General features: G+C 29.2%; 1 long non-coding RNA gene across 2 annotated transcripts; it reads left to right on the top strand.

Moving 5' to 3' along the window:
• Positions 1-1,532: 1,532 nt before the first annotated feature.
• On the top strand, positions 1,533-5,326 carry LOC132935575 (uncharacterized). 2 transcript variants are annotated; one of them, XR_009663282.1, is made up of 6 exons: positions 1,533-1,615; positions 1,682-1,985; positions 2,037-2,169; positions 2,224-2,402; positions 2,462-2,566; positions 2,626-5,326. It is a non-coding gene; the product is annotated as an uncharacterized LOC132935575 (long non-coding RNA). The 2 variants fall into 2 exon arrangements; XR_009663281.1 differs by having other exon boundaries at positions 1,682-2,169.
• The last annotated feature ends 19,880 nt before the right edge of the window (positions 5,327-25,206 follow it).

Genomic DNA, 25,206 nt, shown 5'->3' with positions numbered 1-25,206 from the left:
ATCTAATTCTTTTAATTGTTTCGTATATTCTATCAAATCTTTGATTAATTGAAATTTTGTAGAGTTCTGTGGTATCACTGAGTTTAACATTTCCATTACAAAAAATTTTACATTTACTTTCGAATATTCAGGAATGATATCTAAATTTTGTTCTAAATTTGATTTTTCTGATGGTAACAAAATTGAATCATAGGTGTGAAGTTCACACGAAGGTAGAATGGTCAATTTACCTACACCAGAGATCTCTAATTCGTAGGTTCTGAAAAGATCATTGCAATTAATAACTAGAGTTTCACCATGTGTATAAAATAACCACGAGTTTGATGATGTCAAGTGATGCCAAATAGTTATGTCTGACATAACAAATTTAACTTTGCATGATCGAGGTAGGGTCTGCGGTCTTTTAAGAATTGCTAATTCACATAAATTTGATTTAGATCTATGGTGTAAGAATTGTCCACCTTTACATAGTGTGTAATGGCTAAGAGGCTTACATGTTTCCCATTGTTTATTTGTTAACGTTAGGAAACGTTCGCTATCCTTACTGAGTGCGAGATTTTCTATTTGTGTTTCAATTAAAATCAAACTATTCTTTTCATAAATTATTGGTAAAGGAATTGGACGGTATAACCTATACTCATCTTCTGATATTAATGGAATGTTTACAACAAATATTAAATATGTGTATTAGTCGGGGGCGATAAGGTTATGGATCATGATCATCTGACGGGCAAATTTAGGCAGACATTGTGCTCTAGGTGTAATTTAGAGTTACAACAGCCTAAATTTGTCCCCTTTTTTTCATAATCTCTCAAACTACGACTTGCACTTCATAATATCTGAACTTGGTTATGACACCCAGGCTATCAACGTTATACCGAACAGTGAAGAGAAATTTATATCTTTCTCGAAATATATAAGTAGTACCTTCACTGTTCGGTTTATCGACACGTTCAGATTTATGGCGTCGAGTTTGTCGTCCCTGGCTGAAAATTTGGTTACACCCGAACACGAGAACTTCCGTGAGACAGCTAAACATTTTGTCGCCGGAGATATGCCGCTCGTGACTCGAAAGGGGGTGTACCCGTACGAGTACACCGATAGTTGGAAGCGGTTGGATGAAGAAAGACTACCGAGTAAGAGGAATTTTTATAGTACGTTGACGGAGACCGGGATAAAGGAGAGTGACTTTGAGCATGCGAAGTAGGTCTGGGATCACTTTGGTTGCAGGACGCTAGGTGAATATTCTGATTTATATCTGAAAATTGACGTTTTATTGTTGGCGGACGTCTTTGAAAATTTTCGTGATGTCTGTATGAGGGCGTAAAACCTGGACGCCGCCCACTATTTCACCGCCCCAGGCTTAAGTTTCGACGCCATGTTGAAATTTACAGGTCAAAAGTTGCAGTTATTGCACGATTACGATATGTTATTGATGTTTGAGAATGGTTAGTATATTATTTTTAAAATATGTATATAATAATAATCTTATTAATTTTTATAGGTATACGAGGTGGATTGGTGCAGGCGAGTAAGAAGTACGGAAAGGCGAATAATGTAAAGACCCCGGGGTATGATGAGACGAAGGAGAAATCGTGGATTGTATATCAGGACTGTAAGTATATTTTTAATATCCGTATTATTATTTTCATACTTATTAATATTTTTTTATTTTTTATAGGTACCTAACAACTTGTACGGGTGGGCAATGTCCCAGTACATGCCGTACGGTGGGTTCAACTGGGTTGAACCCACAATGAACGGATTGAATGATTTGAATGAGAGGACGTGTATATGAGGTGGATGTGACTTATCCAAAAGAGTTGCATGATAAACACAACAACTTGCCTTTCCTGCCTCAAAACAGTGTACCGCGAGGCTCGAAGATACATAAATTGATGGGGACGTTCGAGGAGAAAAAAAAATTTATCATACATTATAGGAACCTACAGCAAGCCATTAAGAATGGTTTAATAGTTGAAAAAGTAAATATTTATATTTTTTAACATTTTTAACATTTTTTTCTTATTTTATAGGTACATAGGGTTATTCAATCTAACCAGTCGGATTGGCTGGCGAAATATATTGAATTAAATACAGAGATGAGGAAGAATGCGAAGAACGATTTTGAGAAAGATTTTTTTAAGCTGATGAACAACGCTATATTTGGTATGTTACTTTATACTATTTATTATACTATTTACCAACATTTTATCTTTACAGGTAAAACAATGCAATCAAAACGTAAGGAAATGAAGATGGAGCTGGTATCGTGTGAGAGGAGGTTGCAAAAATTGATTAATAAGTGTACGTTCAAGCACTGTACAACCTACAACGAGAATCTGAACGCTGTCGTTTTGGAAAATAAAATTATAAAATTTGACAAACCTATATATATATTGGTAAATATACTTTTTTAAATTACATTTTTATCATTTATTATCACATTTATTATTTACAGGATTTGCAGTGCTGGACATTAGCAAAACGTTAATGTACGATTACCACTACAATGTCATGCAGAAACATTATGGAGAGAAGATAAAGCTTATGAACACTGACACAGGTAAATATATTAAAACTATACTCATGTATATTAATTTAATATAATTTTTTTTTTTCTAGATTCACTGATTTACCATATCAAAACCGATGACTTTTATGTAGACTTGGCGGCTAACAGTAGCTTGTTGGACCGGATGGACACCGCCAACCTGCCCAGTGACCATCCGTGCTATGTGGCAGAAAGAAAGAAGACCCATATTTCATAGATTAAATTAAAGTTTTGTACCAAATATATGAACTTACAAACTAATGTGATTCATAAATACTGCAACTTTAAAAATAGAACAACATTAATAGTTATGTGGAATGGTCAAACTGACAAGGAAGTTTAAAAAAGTCTAATATTAAAATATAACCAAATTTGATTAAAGACTAAATAAAATTCACAACATCTCCACAAAAATATATAAAATAAACTGATGAGAAAATATAATTTTGTATTATAGATGCAAAAAAGCAGTGGCATGCCAAATCTTAAATACGTTGTTGATTGCAAATATTCTTGTTTATTTATTCAAAATTTAAAGACCCCTATTATGGCCTATACAATTTTTCAAATCGGTACTTTTATTCCTAAAAATAGGGCATTAATGTTACTATCATTATATAATTACTATAATTCAGTGTTTCCCAACTTCTTTTACCCTCGGAACCTTTTCAGGAACTAGAATGTTTTTTTTTTTCATTATATTATTTTATAACAAGTATCTCCTATCATAAGATAAGGAAACATTTAGTGAGAAAAGAAGCATTTTTTTTTCCAAATTTCTCAAGAAACCCTTGGTACCAGCTCAAGGAACCTTTGGGTTCTGCGGAAACGTTGGAAAACACTGATCTAATTGATGATCTAAAAATAGTTTTCTCGTGAAACAATAAAAATTCAACATATCTCTGAACGCGTTTATAATCCCTATTTATTTTTTTAATTTGTAAGTGAGATGTATTAGGTACAGAATTTTTTTCTCCAGGAATTTGAATTTTATTGTATTAAGTATAAATATAATCACCATTAGTTTTAATTGAACCCTATAATGTCATCAATAACTATAAATAGATAGTCATAGAGAAATAATTTGATTTAGTTTTTGTTTAATAAAAATTTACATTTCATATTAGTATTTTTCTCAATTCCAACAGTAGAAATGAACGTTATCTCGAATTAAGTTTCTATTGCCTACGTTAATCAAATTTAATAAAAAATAATTTTCTTGGCTCACCTTCAATTGTCTACAGTTCTGTTAAAATGTATATGATACCAATATAATATAATCACAATTTACAAACAGTTCATTATGCTATTGAAATATTTTAAAACAAAATAATGTTATATACAGTTTTAGTACCTATTTCATTTTAAATGAAATAACATAATATCATATCATCATCTAATATTTTAATGGATTTACTTGTAGATGAAGTACTCTTTGTATTTGTCCACTTTAATACATATAACATAGGTTCTACTTGAATATATACAAATATTGTTTGTAACGGGTTGCAATACTTGGATGATGCTTATTTATGAATTATGTTCATAATTATTATTCACTACACAAGATAGAACACTTACATGCCATAAAAGCGGTACACACATTTGAAAACACTCAGAACTTACAGAACGCTATGTCTTGCCAGAGATTCTTATAGTGTACAGACTTGTAAATTTTGAACTCTAGGATCAAAAACATACCAAAAAAATTTTAAATCATGAAACTAACGATACATTACATTGGTTATATGTGTATGTAGTACTTAGTACTTACATTTATACAAATGAGATCTGTCGATTGCTCAGTTATAAATTAATTATTGTATCTATAAGTACTCTATACATAGTTGCCTATTGACTTATATTTAACTACGATAGTAGCCAGTAGGTACCTATACTATTGTTAAAAGTGGACATACAATACAAATTAAATATAAATTAATATTTTGTGTTTTAATAAATTTGTATTTCATATCGGGTACCTAGGTACATGATAATAACATGATATATTATTATTTCAAACTGACTCTAAGTGTATAACAATTAATATTAAATTTTACTATCAATGTTTTTTATGCAAAACTCAATATACATTTTAAGCTGTAGTATGACACATATGTTTAACAGAATATTAGATTTATATACTTTTTGACAAATTGAAGCCATATCTTTTCATTATAAGGTTTATTATTTTAACTTATTATCACTTTTCATTGTTTCTCTACGACTAACTACTTTTAAGTAGGTATTAAATTTAATTAGCTCATCCTAAATGTATTCATGTGTTGCCATAAACTTTCTTTGGTAGGTACCTAATAGATTTGAATAGTAATTTTCTGGGGTTTTTTTTATTTAAAAATCAAACAAATAACAGATTAAAGTAAATATTTTAGGGAGCAATTCTTTAATCAAAATACCAAATACTCGATCAAATATGATTTGTTGTAATTATTGTCAATGTCCAAGGTTTTAATACCTTAGACCTATAAGTTTTATGACATTTGACAAGTTATAACTTATTAACCCTATGCAATTTTCAATTATTCATTATGCTAGAAATTAAATATTTTCTTATTATGGAAATGTTTAAAACTAGCATACATTTTAATTTGTTTGTATTTGATAGGATGTTAATCAAAAGTACCAATACCAAAAATTAGAAACAAAGCTATAATTAGTGTTTAAAAATTTCATGAAATTTAAAATAATGAAATATTTCATGAATTTTGTTTTATTTTTAAATAAGTTTTGTATTTACATATAACTGTCATTAACTACCTTCATAATTGTATGGTACCTATATGTATACCTAACCTTTGGTATTATACATTTAAAATTGTATACAACATTTCTAAATATTTTTATGTTTTAAATGATACAAGTAGGTATACAATCTTATACATGTATATTATATACCTATTGAATTCTTACATTACAATTTAGAACACTGAACATTAGTACAGCATTATAAACTTATCAATATTTATCATATTATATATTCTACTAATGACTATACATGTCTTATGTATATAAATATATAGGTAATTATAAATATGAATGTGGTATGCAGGCATGCAACATAGTGTAAATAAGAATATAATTTTGTTTAATATATTTAAATATCTCATAAGTTATAACGTTTAGATAAGGATTAAGATAATAAAGTTTGACAACATAATAAATATTGTAAATATTATTTATTTACAATAATAGTATGATCATTGCATCGTCGTCGACGTTAAGCCATTTCCTGGGAAAATAACCAAGTTTTGCTATAAATAGTCAAAAACAAGACCTAATATAGTAATATGTCAACCGTAGCACTCGTAGTTATTGCATTAATGTCAATGATTATACCTATAACTCTTGAACTATATATATATAATTAATAATTGATAAATAACCATCATTAATATTTGTGTTAAAAAAATTTTCAATGTTTCACGTTTTTGTGAAATATTTCACCATGTAGTGAAATATTTCATACATCAAACACTAGTTATAATATATAATATTATATACCAATTGATTATTTTCTAGTGCAATCAAAATTATTTTTACATATTTTTTATCAAGAAGTTTATAATATAATAAACAAATTTGATTAGATGTTTACTCTTGATGATTATTAATAAGTTTTAAAATCTATTATATAATATAATATATAATTTAAATATTGATTTTCTAATCCTACTTTATTCACAAAAAGACTATTTTTATTTTAAATGGCAGTGAACTATAGATTTACCTATGCACAAAAATATGTGTCTTATTTTTAAACACTTATCAGAATAGAAAATAGGTATGTACAATTATTTATTATTTGTTGAACAAACTAAACAGACTAATCAGAAATAAAAGAAAATTTAATATTTCTCAATCAACCATTATATGTGCTTTATCTTTCCTTGTCCTATTAATGTAATTTATTTTATGGATAAAAAGAATCAAAACATTGGAAGGAATAGACAATTCACATCTTGTAAATACCTGCTTGAAGAAATTATTTTCTAATGAGATATCTATACAAATATTTTAAATTGTTCATCCATTCTTTCCGGAATTTTACTAACAAAACCAAATGCACCAGACATGTTAAACAGTCGTGAATTAAATGATTTGAAAGCAATTTGTGCACTTTTACATCCACTTACTATTTTATTAGGTATGTTTAAATAAAGTGAAATATGATTACCTATGTTTAAGTATTATTATGTTAATTTCAGATAATTAAAATGAGATACATTGGACTTTGTAAACTTGACTTCTATGATAGTGTCTAATGTCTTGAAGACAATATTCGCTACATAGTGACCAGGCTTATACTTTTTTCTATTTTGTTACAGCAAAAATGAAAATAAGAAACCAAAATTGCAACAACTCAAGAATATTTAAGCCAAGTTATGTAGCAATTTGTGAAATGTGTAGCACTAACGCGCAAACCACATAGATTTGAAAATTGTACTATTATTTTTAAATATGGGCATTAACTAATTAAAAAAATAATTTTTTATTTTAATAAATTCTATCATTGTACTTAGATGGAAAAATGATGTGTAATTGTATAGAGAATTAGTTTTTATTGTACAGTCTACCTTACAAAATGCTAAGTAAACGGTGTGGTGTACCTACACATTTTATAGTGTGCAAAATTGCTTTTATTTTTCAATGAATATATCATCATTGTAATCGGTTCGATAAACATCGAAATCTAAACGTTATAAAAACATCGATTATTCGATACATTGTGATAGCTGCAATTTTTGCCATCCCTAAGCAATAAGCGTAACATAAAATAACACATTGTTTATGCATATACCTATTATACAATATATTATACTCAAATGCAATTATGTTCCAAATTGGAACAAAAGACTGTTATAATTCAATTTATTATGTTTGAATCTAATACGATGCGTAAAGAATAAAGATAGGTAAAAACATTTTTAAAAAAATCTTAAGGCAAAATGTAGGTATACTTAAAAGTCTGTTCTATACCTACTCCTAAATTATAATTAAAATCGTGTTTGTAATATTACCAATCCTCGTATGTGACATTAGATACTTGCAATCCGACCATACTCGTTCGTAGTTATCGAAACGACCGCGATCTTGATGTGAACGAACGGAGATCGGAAAATGTGTGTGATGCAAAATAAATCGTAAGACGTGCACGTATAATGGTGGACGGTTATTGAACAGTATATAGATTTAAACTTTTTAATAATATATATTATTTGAAACTATTAACAAAGTCGATGTCCGCGAGCAGTGCGCTGTGATAGAACTACAGCAACAGCATTGGCGACTGGCGGAACATGTTCGAGTGTACTTATAAGACTGTTGACTGTCGAGTGTCGAGCCTTCGAGGTACCACCATCGCCACCGCCGCCGCCTTACCGGCAATCCTCCATTGGGAAGCCCGACAGGGGATAAGTCTACGCTGATTCCGGAGGGGTCGAGGCGGCTGCGATGTCGTTACTCATTGGCTATTGTGATCTATAAGGCAATTTTTAGCTGTACGAGTCTAGGATAATACGCCGTATTTTTATATTGACAATGAAAGATTGAGGAGACATCCTGAAGAGGTCTCCTGTATACGGCACGTTCTTGCCTTCTTAGAATACAGCTGCAGCTGTTGTATGCAAGACACAAAATACTTAGTATGCTTCATTGTTTGAATAAAAATAAAAACTAGTCGACTAATCGTTACTATTTCTTTTATATACCTAGTACTAGTATTTACTATGGGTTCCTATTCCTATACAAATATATAATAATGTGTTATGTATATATATAATTATATATATTATGTATAACTGCGCCATAGACGATCCTGTTCACGCCGGGACACGAAATAATATCATCGCAATTATATCATAGAAAAGACGATCAATGCGATGCACACAAGCAATCGAGTATAATATTTTATATAGCCGGTTATGGGGAGAAAAAAAACCGATTAGGTAGCTACACATTTAATGTTTGTGACTTATTATTAGACATATTATTCTTATATATTTTATTGTGACCTACCTACATCGTAGTCACTGTCGTTCACACTGCATACCAACAGTCGTAAATTATTTTATGCATAGCCACTTGTAGGAAAAAAACCTAATTACATATAAATATTGTGATTTTCTGACTTATCATTAGGCCTATATAATATACTTGTAAATTATATAAATATATCTGCAGGCTGCAGTTACTTGTAGAAAAATCAATATTATAATTAATTAATGTTTGAAAAAGTATAATATTATTATAGGTACCTATTGTCGAATGCCAGTGGGGGGAGGGACACCCTTAAAAAAGTAATTTCGTAATTTTGCGGAATCGTGCACAGTATCAGTATTAATAATATTAATAATAAGTATTAATAATTAATATTAATAATTAGTATTAATAATAAATCATCGGATCGTTCTGCGTATATTTAATTTATGGGTTAGGAGTTAAACACATTTTTCCCTGACCAAGTTTTTTAGATAGGTATCTAATTTGTTTATTAATCGTTATCTCCTTTCATACAAAAAAATTTCTAGTGTCTATTATAAAAGGAATGCAAAATTCTTAAGTCCTGCGCTCAGCAGCAAAGTGTGAATACCTACTTCATTACGGTGTATCGTTATGTAGCGTACCTAATACATATATAGGATACAGGCAATAAGTAGGTAGGTACATACAATTTTGAATTTAAGTCTTATTATAACCTTTGTACCTCGCCGCTACAACTTTTAACCAGTATTGTCATCTAGAAAATGTATTATTTAAATTACTCTGATATATTATGATCTCCAAATATTTCAATAGAGGAAAATGATACTTCTCAATTTTGGGTTGATGTTCTGAATATTACACATGATATTAAAGAAAAAATATTTAATGAACTTGCTGTTTTTGTTTTAAGTATTGTCGTATATGCCGTTAACAGACGTACACAAATAAATTAACTTTATATTTATAATAAGCACTTTTATTAAATTTTGACGTCCAGAGGCGATCAAGTCTCACGATCACCACTCACTGACCCTCTTTCTGTCTTCCTATTTTACTTATATACGAGTATCAATATTACAATCGAAGCAGTATTGGTAGTATCGATATTAAAAGCTTAACCTAGTTACATCATACTTACTGACTATGCTTAAAATTATACTAATATTGTTATTGTATTACATAATAATTGTTATCTTATCCTAATTTGGTGGAATGCATAATTGTTTCTATGTTGTTACTTAGCTTATTGAGTATTGTATGATTTGATTTGTTTTGTTTTGGTATTTTACCTGTTACATATGAATATTTACTTAACCTAGTTTTAATTATAATTTTAATATATTATGCATTATACAACAGTATACTGACTCTACCTTTAAACAATGCTGTAGTAGAAAGAGTCTTTAGTATAATGAACGAAGTAAAGTCAAAAGCTATAAACCCCATGCATATAGGTATGCTCGAAGCTATTATTCAAATCAGTCTTCATTTAAACGTAGGTTTATTTACATTTTACACTGTACATTATGTGTATGCTTTCAAAATTAAAATTATTGTATAATTTATTTAAATGTATACGTATAGTCTCACAAAATGTGTTGCACAATGTTCGACCCTACTGCCAATATGATCAAGAAGTTTAAAACCAAAATGTATGAAAAAATGATATGATTTGGTAACTGATGCTGATGACCTACTCAACATATTAAAAGAGGTCTTGTAAAATTTATCAATGTGGAAAATGATCAGGATTAATAGAGAATTATGTAATTACCTCGGTGATTACTAATTAGTAAGTTAGTCATTTATTTCAAAAGAAAGTTCCTTATTGGTACTGTTATAATAATCATATAATACACAGAACACCTTATGTTGATGATTTATGGTTAATTTATTCACTTTTGTTTAAATATTTAAAAAGAGAAGATTTAAAATCTATTTTATACTGTCCAGTATCATAAAATAATTATTTAAATATATTAATGATTTAAGTACTTAAAATTTAATACTTAATTTTTTTTTTTTTACTTTTGAGTCAATTGTTTAAAAGTAAAAGTGTATACCTACTATATAGTCTACAACTAGTTTTATTATAATTTATAATATGTACCTATCAATATGTGTTGCCATGTGTGTGGTAGAACTAGGAACCACAACTCGAAACAAGATAATATAACTTTTTACAGGTAAGTAATTTAGTATTACAGATCATATTGTTTTACACACATATTGTATGAAACATATTATAATCTGTGTAACTGTTTTATTATATTTAACCGACATAATTGTGATAGGTAACCATGTCCATTTATTTGTTTCAAATTCCCTATAAATGTTGTACCGAACTCGAAAAAAAAAGTTGTATGATTTTCTGTTTAGCAATTCATTACCTCATGATAAAGTAACTGAAAACAGTTTGATATGTTTAGAACACTTTGGACTTTTACCTAGGTACTACAATAGAAAAACATTACTTAATAAAATGTCCATATTGATCGATTATGTTTTTAGTAGATGTAATATTATATTAAGTAGTGTAAATATTTGTTATAATTATAAATATATTTATTTAAAGGTAAAATGTTTACATAGAATGTGCAAATCAGTTATTTAAAAGATTTAAATTTAATTCTAACCATGTAAAATGTCTAAAATTTTTATTTTTTTTTAAATCCACAAAATGTAAAAAATATCAATTCTGTTGGACAAGCTACTCAATATTTTGAAATATCTTTAAGTATACATTTATATGATATAGATCGGGAACAGAGACAATTTAAAATGATGATTTTCATTTTGACCTAGAGCTACTTCAATTTTGGAAAATTGTGGTACATTTGATTAATGGTAATGGACATGTTTTGTTTCCTTTTTTGAGTAAAATCATTAACTTCTTAACTGCTACCTACCCCAAAGAAGTGCATGTGTTGAAAAAAGTTTTCTTGTATTAACTTAAATAAAACTAAAGTATGCAATAAACTATCAACAGAATCGTTAATTGGCATTTTCCATTCAAGGTATTAATAAGTTTTAATATTTTTTAATATTTTTTACATTTTGTATTGTTTTTAATTTATTATATTATTTATTATTAATACCAATGTATCTCAGTTAAGAAAAAAACATTTTTTGTTATAAACAATGGTTTATTTAGTTTATAAAATTAATATTGTTTATGTTCTATCTTATCTTAACATATTATAAGACAAAGTCCCTTTTTCTCTCTGTATGCTTAGATCTTTAAAACTACGCAACGGATTTTGTTGAGGTTATTTTTTAATTGAAAGAGTGATTCAAGAGAAAGGTTTATATGTATGTATATAACATGCATATATAGTAGAGAAACACTGCACCTTTTTTGTATGTACGAGTATATCTCGAAAAGAACTCTACGTATTTTCATACAGTTTTCACTAATAAATTCGTCGAGTTACGGGGAAGGTTTTAAAAAAGTCAATAAAAGTTATTTCAATAGATAATTACTTGAAAATTGGCGTGTGTATAAAGCTTGATTTTTCAACTCATATATGCTGTAGATAGGTAAAAGGTAGCTCACACATGATTGTTTTTAGCATACTAAAAAAAAATTTTTTTTTGTTAATCTAAATGGTTGAAATTTGTTACATATTATATTAATATTATAATTAAAAGAAATATGGTATAGACATTTTGTACAAATATATTTATTAGAAATACAAATTTTTGACCTAGACAACGTCACGACGCGTCGGGTTGGTCAGCTAGTACCTAAGCTATAAAGGATAAGATGTTTAAAATACTCATAAGACTAACGTGTTAACGTTAACCTAGTTCATTATAGTATATTTCAGATTATGTTTTACATATAATGCACTATTAAGACTGCTAAATTTTGTTCTATTATAATATTTGATTAATCCAAAATATTTTAACTAAAATAGTCTATATATTAATAGTAATATGATTATAAAAAGATTGAAGAATTTTTTTTTTGATTATGTAGGTATAATATTATATTTCATTAAACGCTAATCGACAGAATTCCTTTCGTGTTAGAATTCTTAACCGGACGTCCGGACATGGTAAGAACGGCCCTAGTATTATCTAGTATCTGTGTTCTTTACGAATCATGTTGGTATAGAAACTAGGAGAATCATCTAGAAAAAGTTTTTCCTCGTACTTTGTTGAACTGGTACTATCAATTATCATAACTAAATTATCTATCATTTAATATGATTATTTCGTAAATGTAACTTGCTGCTCAAAGACGAAAAAGTCTAAAAAAAATCTGGAGAAATTTCAAGTATAATCGAAAGTTTTTGATGATATTATCGAAACTTTTGGAATTTTAATCTGGAAACACTGCCTTAATGGTCGGAAGAAGGTCTCTGGTCACTCATAGTGTAACACCGAGTGCATACCGAGATGCACACCGATAAATACAATTATATAAAACAAGTAACAACTATCGTTATAGGCTCAATGCGCAGTACCTACATAATATTATGTAATTAGACAGTTAATAACAGACGATAACGACAATTCATTGCACCCGGGCAAATAACTGCGCGTTACAAAATATTAAATAATAATAGTTAAAATAAATGTAACCGATATTTCAACCTAGTATGAAAATAAAAATAATTATACGACCTGATTGGAAGAATGAAACGGACGGCGCGCGGCGGTCCGACGTCGGCACTTTCGTCTCGAGGATTACGACGGCTGTAACTATACAACATAAAAATGATAAACACGGGATAGTAGTTATTGGTCACGTAATAAAATTATGAAAAAGGTTTGGTAAACCATGAGGTTGACCACTGCCCGGAAAACATGGTGAACTGACGGAACGTGCTCCGCCAGCTTCAACTGATGGAAAAATACAAAACGCACGGTGAAATGCAAATGCCTCAGTGGCCTAGTGCCTATGGCATGTGAAGGGGCCTGGGGTGGTGGTCAATTTTCGAACGGCGCTATCTATTAGCACAGAACAATATAGAAGCGACACTCGATGCAGCTGCAGCAGACTGCAACTGACTGTGTCCTTGTTTACCTGTGAGCAGTGTTGAGGCCAGAAAAAGATAAACTACAAATATTTTATCTAGATAAAGATAGAAATAACCAGATTTTATTTTGTATGTAGATAAAGATAATTAAACAATAATTATTGTATCTAAATAAAATTATGATAAATTATATGTAACAACTATAATTAGACATAATAAGCCAATGATTCTACCATTTGTATAACCAACATAATTAAATCATGCAATGCCCTGTTAATGGACACCTATAGAACTAGTTTAAATAGATACTAAACCTACATAAAGATAAAATAATAAATACATGCTATAGTATCTGCTAAGTAACTACTTATATTGCAAATAAATTGTATTATTTTTAAAGTAGAAATAAAAACAAAACTTTTAATTTAAAACTGGTGGGCAAGTAGGTGTCGTTCTGCTGTAGAGTAGGTTACAAGCGGGTCACTGAAATGGATGGAGTTAAATTTGAATTCAATAGTATAATATCATTGTATAAGAAAAACAATTCTGAGCAAAGACGGTCAGTCAGCCTATGTGTCCCATGCCCCCTTACTAAGTGCGTAAGATGATATTATTGTGAATAAAGTAATTTATCTATAACTTATTTACGTGGATCCTTGTTTTATATTTTCAATCCTTAGTTATAGACTATAGTAGTTGAACACGTTATACACTTTTAACTACAAAAAATGATTAAATTTTAAAATTGAAATATTTTGTCGAAATTTGATAAATGCTTATAAAAAAAAAATTGTGCATATTATGTAGTTTTAATATTTTTCACCTCCTATTGTAACAATGTATCAGGAGCATTGTTTTACATTTTCACGCTTTTTTATCCAACAAATAAAATTTTATTGATATTTATAGAAAAAAAACTAAAAATATTGAAAACTGATGATGTCCGTAAACACCTAAAAAAGAGTAACAATATTTTCAAAAATGTATGGTGTATAAAAAATGAAAATATAAACATTCGGTTTTGAGGAATCAATTCCTTTTTTAAATTAGCCTAATACGTATTCTCCGTTAGTTTAAAAACTAGAGTGAATTGACCTCTTATAAAATGTAAAGGTAAGATTATTATTTAGGCAACCTTATGGCTTTTTTTATATTTTAATTTTAAAACGAGTTATGAGTATTTTAAAATTGTAAATTGTTTGTACCTACATCTTAAAATATTCATAACTCACTTTAAAATTAAAATATAATAAAAATCCCGTGAGGTTGCATAGATAATAATCTTACCTTTAGATGAACTCTTACATAACTGGTCAATTCACTCCAATTTTCGAATTAACGGATCTACACGTGTTCTGCTGAGCGTAAAATTATCCATGTTACTCACTTGTAAGACGGAGACAATAACAAGTAAATGATAACGATTAATATGTTGTGCGTGTGAACTGTGAGTGTATGTACTGGTCGGTAGCTGAGTGGTGCGCGGTGATCACCGACACCTATATTATTCGTTGGCTTGGACAGTCATTGTGTGTATAAAATTATTTTTAAACTTAAAAAAAATAACTAAAACCGTTATTCTCTTTTTAATATGTAATTTCGTCAAAAACTTAGCTTAAAAAGTAGGTATATAAAAAATAACTGTGTTTATATATTTTTTAGATATAAGCTAAGGCTAAGCCACTGCACTGATTAATAGATTAGAACACCGAATACGACTTAATTTTTTAGAGCTTAAGATAGTCCTGACAATCCTGTACCTGTAATGCTACCGGCTGTATGATATACAAGTAACAAATATTATAACATACTATATAGGTACATAGAACTGTTCAAAATGTTTTAGTTCAATTTTTTTAAATTTTTTTTTATAAAGTTTTTTTATATAACATTTATCAAATTTTAATTATTAAGAAAAATTATACGGATATATTATAACCCATTATATAGAAAAACCAGGAATTTTTATAAGTACTTCACATAGTTTGTTTTAAGAAATTACGGGTCGACATTTTTAGTCAGCATAAATTATATTTCAGTCGGCAAATACTTGATACCCCCCCCCCCCCCTCCCGTCAAAATCGTATAACGCAGGCCATGAGTGGATGTCGCTCTGCTGTACAGTAGATTACAAGCGGGTCAATGTATTATGGATTATATTAAACTTGAATTAATTGATATAATATCATTGTATAAGAAAAACGATTCTGACTGGAGACGGTTTGTCAATCTATATAATATTTTATATTGTTATTATACCTATTTTATTATAGCCTGTAAGTTGAATTAATATTGTAATATTTTATCCCGTTTTTAGCAGTCTTTCGTAATTTATCGGTGGTTTTTTCCGTGGCATTAAATAACCATTAAGAAAATCGAAAATTGACCTTTTTAAAGTACCATCTTGATCAAATTTTCTAAAATATGAGATACTATATTATGTTGAAATCGAAGCACTCCTTCTGGTAGAAATTTTGTATACAGGATAAAAAAAATAAACACCATTGTAGTGATCCCTCACTGCTCGCTTATATTTTTTTGAGCACAAACAACCCGAGCGAATGATTGGCACTTATTGGTACAAAGTTAATTAAGTTTTGCAGATATTCATAATCCGTTTACTTAGTCCTTAAATTGCGCTGTCACTCACGGATTATTTTCATAGGTTGTTTTCGCACTATTGTGGAAATGCAAAATGTTTTTTAATTGCGCTGTCAAACTCTAGGTACGTACATTGTACGTGGTTCTTGGAATCGTTGATGTAGTTAACCTTCTTGTTGTTGTTGTCCTATCGTGAGAATGTACTTAGAATATTAGTAATACCGCCGGTTTACTACACCATTGTAAAACCACTAACTTCCTCGCTCTGGTCAGAATCTAAAAATTTAAAATGTATAATGTCTAACTATTCTATACTATAATATACACCCATAAATAAAATTGTTGTGGATTTACGTTTAACTTTTTTTTTTAATTTTCAGTTACGACAACTTATGAGGAACGTCAAATTACCTACATTTTCAAGTTTTTTGTCCTAGGAAAACTTTTTTATCGACCATAACTATTAAAAAAAACTAATAAATCTCGACTACTCATAGGTATGCAGCGACTGCGGTTGTTGTTTGAAACAATCAAATTTTGAGAAAAAGCTCTTTGTTGTGCACTGTAGTAAACCTGCGTTTCTACGAATATATTAAGTACCTTTCCGCGGTAGGACAACAACAACAAGGAGATTAACTTTCAACTATTCGATTCCAAGAATCGCGTACATGTACGTACCTAGAGTTTTACGACGTAATTAAAACTTCGACATCAAATATCTGCAAAACAAACCTATAATAATTTAAGTGCCAATAAAGAAGAGTGCCAATCGTACATTCGGGTTGTTTTGCAATAACAACGTCCAGCTCCGGTTCCCTTTCAGATATCCACCTCCTGGGCTCTACCGTGTACATTTTTTATACATATAGATTTTATATAAATATAAGATAGAGTCTATAGCAAATTAGGATTTAGTACAGAGTCTGCACCACGCAGTCACTAACTTCTCGGGCAGATGCTTTTCGCTCTGTCCTCAAATTTATCTAATTTCTTTATAAATGTTTAATTATTATTATTTTGTCTTAACAATAAAGTACTATAAATAACTTATACAACTTGTCTCTCTCCAACCTTCTCTCCTACATTAACCATCAACGTCGACGAACTCAAAATATAAGCGAGCAGTGAGGGATCACTACAGCACGATGAAAAGCTAACTCCTGAATCCTGATTTAGAACTTATCTTGTTTATTTCTGTACGTTTAGACATTCTTGAGAAATAGCGTGGACAAAAATAGAAAATTTGAAATTGTGTGTGTGTGTGCAGTGTGCACGCACGTGCGCGTATGTTAGTGTCTAGCTGCTTCTCTTAAGTGGTTTCATACAAAGCAAATAAATATTATGTTCACGCGGAGGCGTGATTTTAAATCAGCGCAGACATGGACTTAAAATTAAACAGCTAGTCAACGTATTTACTCAAAAATAATCACTTGCTGACTTCGGTCTTGTACTCTTGTTTAATATTAGGCAAACATTCACTAATAAGGATGACTAAAATTAAACATATTGTTTTAACTGCGGGTATAGTGCACATTATAGTCGAAAACCGAAGCGATCGTTCGATACTTGGAGCATTCAAACATCGGTCACCAAATCAGGATTTTTGTAACATATCGTATTACAAATTTTTTAGTATTCCATTAATTCGTGGTCACAAAATAAAATATGCCACCATATAGTGGTAACAGTGGTCTTAAAATACAGTTATTTCACCATTATTTTCTGCCAATATTGCAAATTCAGAATCCTTATTATACTTCATCTATAAGCTACAAACAAAATATTGTTTAGAATTATTTTTTTCTAAATCACACTTAAAACTTAATAATTATGTCGATAAATTTGAATGAATTATTCCTTTATTAATTTTAATCTTTTATTAAGAACAAAATATCGGTCTTTGTCATTTTATTTTTTGATTCAACACAATTAAAGTTATAATCATATTTTATACTAGAAAAAAACTCAATAATGATTTCAGTTTATTGCAAATTTAAAAATTTAATTATTTTATCAACAATGAAATGGTGTAAAAAAAAAATCACACATTCCAGTTAACTGACATAATCTCAGCTATAGTATATTTATACACATTTTATTATTATATATTAACAACTTTATATTTTTGTTTAATTTTTTACTATACAAAAATATACAGGATGTATCTTATGTCATTGTACGCTGCTTTTTTTTTTAACAATTATGGATCGATGATATGGTATTTCATTAAAACAAAAATAGACGTGTTTCTATATTTTTAACAGTCGATTTTTTTATAACTTTTTTAAAATTTTTAAACACGCAATTGTACCAATAATAAAATTAAATTTATTTTTTCAAATGGCAACCACTATATTTTTTGATGGATTCTGGTAAAGCTTTTTTTCTGAACATTTTTACAGTAAAATTATCAATTTTGGTTCACTAGGTTATTAAGTATGGTCCTCTAAATTTTTAGTATAATATGCATTAATACTTTTAACTGAAATACCTAATTTACAAGAGCTAAATATTTTTTTCTTGTAACTACCTTTTTATATATTTAAATAGTTAAATTGGTAATATAAATGCTCAAACAAAAATAAATGTTGGCTCTTTATTTATAGTAATTTTTTATGATATAAAATTGAGAACAATTTTATTTGATAATTATTAATAATAGTTTACCTACATACCTACCTACTTCCATATTTTTTTTTTAAACTGTATTAGACGCGTTAAAAAATATATTTTGGGCATAAATATTGGCCCCCAAAATCTATGGGCCCCGGGACCGTGCTCCCTTGCCCCCTCCCTCAACCGATCATCATTCGGCTGAAAAGTCATGCTTTCCAGGGCTTGAAACCGATATTGGATTCCGCTTTTGAATACCACTTAAAACCGTTAAAAACCGATATTGATATCGAAACTGATATTTAAATCGGAAAAAATAAATACCAATAACGGCAATAACCGAAACCGAAATAGGAAAAAATATTTTCGGTTTCAAGTCATGGCTTTCACGTCCGCTGGCTGTCGTTCTCTACCTCAGTAATTAATAATAATAAATAACAAACATAAAAAAAAACATATGAATATTAGGTAACATTTATAATAATAATTTAAGACTACTCAAAATATTGTAAATATTATTATTTCATAATTGTAAATGTAAATTCATAAACTAATTTATTGTATACACCCTGCAATCGTCTATGTAGCCGCGGGTTAAGGAAACAAAAAAATGTAGGTAACCACTTAATATTTTTCTGCCATCTAAATTTATAATAATGTCATTATCCAAGATCGAACCCCGTTAAGATATTATGTTCTATTGTCACCGACATAAAATATCCTAAATGTACATTGGTCATTGAAATATTGCATTCCGGCTACATGTGTTATGTGGAAGGCTCATAGGTGATACGCAAAGAATATTCTCGGGAACGAAAATTAACGGTCCGTGCGTCCGGTAACCGAAATACTTCGTACCACTAACACTCACACACCGAAAGACGTGTGTAAATTGTGTAAACAATATTATGTACCTATAGCGACTCAAAAGAAGTGGACAGAGCCGCCCAGCAAGACTATATAGCAGGGCTTGAAACCGATTGAAATAATTTCGGTTTCAGTTTCGGTTTTAAATACCGGTTTCTAAATTTTTCAGTTTCAACTTAGCAATACTGATATTAAGAAATTTCGGTTTTGTATACCGGTTTCTAATTTTCTTTTGCGAATAATGAAATGGTTATCAACATTTTAATCATGATCTCAATTTTATTATGTGTATTAATTATGCGTATAGCGTATTAATGGAATTTACGTATTAAAAACACGTCAATTAAAAAAAAATAACGATTTCCAATTTTTTTCGGTTTCAGTTTTAAATTATAATACTGGTATCCAATTTTTTCCGGTTTCGGTTATGACTTTAATACCGGTATCCAATTTTTTTCGGTTTCGTTTTTGATTACGGTTTTGGTTTTAAAACGGACGTTTTATACTGGTTTCTGAAATCGGTTTTGAAAACGGTTTCAAGCCATGCAGTATATAGAGTTGTAGTATGCGATGTGTGTGTACTGTGTGGGTGTGTGTAATATGTGTTTGTGTGTAATTGCGTGGTGTACTTGGTGACTAATGACTATGGAAATAAAATCGTACCTAACAAAACGTTTAGATTGAAAGGTATTGGCGTATAATTGAAATAAAACAAACAATAATAAATAAAATATGTAAGGAATGATCAACAGCTCTCTAGACCTTACACAAAATAATGAACGGCTTAAGTTATGACCCTTCCGGTCCAACAGATAAAAATAATAATAAAATCAGCTATCTGATCCAGCGTAGAATAATAATTTAACTATGACTGACCGGTTGACACAACTAATAAATCTATATAGGTAATATATAAAAATTAATATGTGTGTGTGTGGGTGTGTGTTGTAAAGAGCAAATAGACTTTACATATTAATATTATAATGTGTTAACTAAGGAACAGTGGTTAACCTTGCAATGGACTATAATTCATACGACCTCGCACAACGTATAAACCATAACCCATGTTGACACAACTAATAAATCTATATAGGTAATATATAAAAATTAATATGTGTGTGTGTGGGTGTGTGTTGTAAAGAGCAAATAGACTTTACATATTAATATTATAATGTGTTAACTAAGGAACAGTGGTTAACCTTGCAATGGACTATAATTCATACGACCTCGCACAACGTATAAACCATAACCCATCCATATAAGGTAGAATTTTAGCAAACTAGTTAATTTAACATTTTGGCAAACTATTCAGAATTAGCGATTATAACATAATTAGCATACGAGTCGACAGTTTCATCTTCTTTCAACAACCACTTTCCGAGCAGCTACGCCTGAAGGGACCTGCGGTCCACGCGCCGACCATATCAAAGGAGCCGACATCATATAAAGGGATGCCAGAGACAGAGCATGATTAGATGTACCAGATATACCAGATGTACCAAAGCCACCAAGAACAAAGCTACTTGCCACATCCTCAGCCGTATACTGAAAGACGACGATATTATACAATTTATACTGTTATAATAAACATCATTTCATTTACTGTTCAAATTGACTACTATTTTTATTTCAAACCATCATCTTTTGGATCCCTGAATGGGCAGTACGTAATAGTGTGTCCTTTATGCATTCCTAAAGTGTTTTTCTGATTGCGATGAAATTTGGTACAGAGATAGCTGACTAGACCTCTGGGAAGAAGGTATGCTAATTTGAAAAGGATAAATTAGAGGTCCAACCCTGGGAGGTGCTCAAACATGAATATTGAGATTTACGATAGAAATGTTTGTTTTTGAATGGTTGGTATTGGTTTTAATAATAATTACTATAATTGAACGCCTGTTGGCGTAGTGGCACTTCTATGTATTTTAGTACAGAATGTCTCAAGTTCGAACCATTGTTTCGACTTTCAATAGCCCAATTTTTTGAATTGTTTTACTTTGTTTTGTTTCTTATTTATCCTTTTTTATTTTTCTTCTTTATCTATACATACTAGGGCTTCCATTTGAAAAAAATCCGTTTTATGTTATAACAATGAAAACGTTACACCATTTTTTCATTAATCGTTATTAAGAATTAAAAGGTTGTACAAGTTTTGCGTTTATCGTTATTTACAGTAGTGTTTACCTATTAAATTTATTAATAATAACTTATGCTGGCAGGTAATGTCCCGGATATAGAATAAACCGAAACCGAAACCGTAATCAAAAACAAAATCGGAAATAATTGGATACCGGTATTAAATTCAAAACCAAAATCTGAAAAAATTGGAAACAATTTTTTTTTTTAATTGACGTGTTTTTAAATACTTAAATTCCATTAATACGCATAATAATTAATACTCATAATAAAATTGAGATCATGATCGCAAAATTATTAGTTGCTTTATTAATAGTAATGATAAAAATTATAGTTAGGTACTAGCAAATACTATATATGAAAATACGGGACAAACAATGATAATTGTATAGATGACACAGCCCCCTGAAAATACTCGAATTTGCTATATTTGTGTCTTTCAATCCTAGACCATTCGTTACGAAACCGAAATTTCTTAATACGGGTATTGCTAAGTTAAAACTGAAATAGTAAAATTTCAAAACCGGTATACCAAATCAAAACCGAAACCGAAACCGAAATTTCATACTGCTGGTATTGGAAAATTGAAACCGAAATCGAAAAAATTAAAAATTGAAACCGAAAATTATTTCAATCAACCCTTCCAAGGACTTTTTTTTTACGTTTCAGTTAACATTTCCATTTTTTGCACTTTTATTTTATTTAATAAAATAAAATGGAATTCTTCCCTGTTATTATCACTTTAAATTTTTTTCATTTAATGTATAACTAACGATAAATATGCGCGTTGGGTATTTAGTTTTTATTATTTAGCTACATATACTTATCGTTCTGTTTTTTTTTTTATTATTCTAGTAATGTATTTTTTTAATAGTGTTGTGGTTTATTTACTTTGACTCAGTTTCGTATATCAAGTAGGTACTCAAATAATATGTAAAACTGTGATTTATGTTAGTTGTAACTTGTATGATTATTGAAATTTAAAAGCATTCTTTTTAAAAATAATTTTCTTATTTACAATGTTTAGTAGTAAGTCATATGTCCAATAGGATCGTGAGATGTAAAGGGTCGCCTCAACTGTTGCCTTTTCCATATTGTAAAATTCCAGTATTGTGAAAACTTTAAATTGTTATGGTTATAGTTTTGTCGATGGGACCATTTTGTAAAATGTCGTCGAGTGTATAATTGATAATATTATGTCTGCGTGGTTTTGGTTTTACATAAACCAATAAAATTTACATTGCTCACGGTGTGATCCATAAAGGATAATACGTCACTTTCGGGATATTATACTTAAGTGATTTATGTTTTTACGAGTAGGTTTTTCGTTTCATTTTATGTTTATTTCTAGTATTATTGAATCAACTGAGGGTATTTATTTTATATTACGAATAATATTATTTGGGAATTTGTTGTGTTTATTATATTGTGTGGCTTTTACGATTGTGGTCTACTGGTCTATATGGGTAATATTGCTGTTATATTATATTTAATAGATACGACGAATGTTCAATTGCAGCGGTCCTCAGATGGTAAAAGGCAGCGTAACTGTACACCGTATAGTACGGAAAATAACAAAATAAATATTTTTACTCATGTTTGTAACGGATCTAATATTTTTTTATGCTTTGTGTAAATGGGTATTAAATAAATTTGAAATAAATACTGTGGTTAGTTGTAATTATTTACAACACGTATTCGTCACTCGTAATCTCATTATTCAATCACAGTTTTTTCGCCACAGACATTTCGATCTCAACATAATATTCATCTGACTTCCAGTATCCTTCATTCTTTTGATCGCAGTCCACTGTGTTGGTCTTTGGCAGTGTTGGGCAAAAATATGATACGATTAACCGACGATTACAGTTTATATAGATTTTATCTATAATTAAATTTTCATAAATTTCATCCACTATATTATGTTATGATTATGATTATTAATGCAATCATTATCCACGATTAGTTTCACGAATTAATTTTGCTTACTGAAATTTTATTATTTTTAATATCAATAGTACCTACATCGTTGTATTGCCATGCAATGTCAAATTTAATGAGAATATTATATGAAATGCATGAATATTTAGTTATACCTATATAAGTTACATATAAACTGTAATCATCAGTGAATCTTAGAATTTTTTTGACCAACACTGGTCTTTGTCTTTAGGGCATGTGGAACGCATGTGTTCACGGTATAGTCACTATACTCATGATAGCCTATAATTACAATAGGTATTCTACTGTTTGGCACCATAGGTACTATTTGTAGAATTCCAAGTATTTGACCTTCTTCAACAGTACCTACGTCCTGACATCGTCGTCTTCACCGATTTTAGATCGACTGATTTTGAACATTTAATTTGCATGATTCGTAAGTATAAAATATATAATAGCATGTACATATATAAATATACCTACATTACGTCCATAATTTAATATAATTATAATAAACATGATTATCTACATAATAATATTTAACACATTAGTATACGCTAATATTTGCATATGGCGTTTGATATTATATAATATACCTATGTTTGAAAAATTTCAAACTATCTATGATTTGGGTTGATGAAACAATATTCACAATAATTCCATTCTATTACGACCTTCCCAACAAATTGTTATTCTTATAATTTTTAATTATTTCGTGATAAGTGTTGAAGCATAGTTTTTTTAAATTTTTGAGAAACCCTATTTGAAAATTCCTACTTTATAACATTTCATATTTTTTTAGTTGGTTCATAAATGCTGTTTTGTAGTTTTTTTTAAATAATCCTTAACAATTTTTAAAAGTTAAGAATAATTAACAATTGTAATATAAATTAGGTACTTTAGTACTAACATAGTAACACCAAGCTATGATAATATTTACCAATTCAACACCAAAAAATTGCAAAAAGTGCAAAAGGTGAATTTAGGTAATTTCATTCAAATAATTTATAATACCTGTTACGTAATAGTTGTACGTAAGTTTCCTTGTTTGTAAGTTAAATTACTAAGTTATTTTATGATATATTTATATTTATATTAGCTTTATTAATTTATAATATCATATAGGTACCTTCTATTATAACACGATAGGTTGAATTAATTTTTGCACAAACCATTGCGTTTAATATATTATTGCTAAAACTTGACATATTTTGTTCCTGACGTTAGAAAAATTGTATTATAAAATCAACAATAACTTCTGATGCATTAACTATTTGACTGGGAAACTTAAAAAAAATATTAATTTTATAAATATAAATAAATAGTTAATATTGAATTATATTACAAAAGTATAAATTTATATCATAATGTTTTATTCAATAGCGTACACGGTCAATAATCAATATTATGCGATAATATGAATAATAACAGACGTTATTTCGTGGTGATTAGCACACACTAAAATACAATAAATACATTATAAAAATACGGCGATTCGCGCAC

The sequence above is a fragment of the Metopolophium dirhodum genome, chromosome 1 (genome assembly GCF_019925205.1).
Source record: "Metopolophium dirhodum isolate CAU chromosome 1, ASM1992520v1, whole genome shotgun sequence".
In the NCBI taxonomy this organism is placed as follows: domain Eukaryota; kingdom Metazoa; phylum Arthropoda; class Insecta; order Hemiptera; family Aphididae; genus Metopolophium; species Metopolophium dirhodum.
Note: the sequence above shows the minus strand (reverse complement) of the source record. Positions and strands in the feature narration are given on the sequence as shown.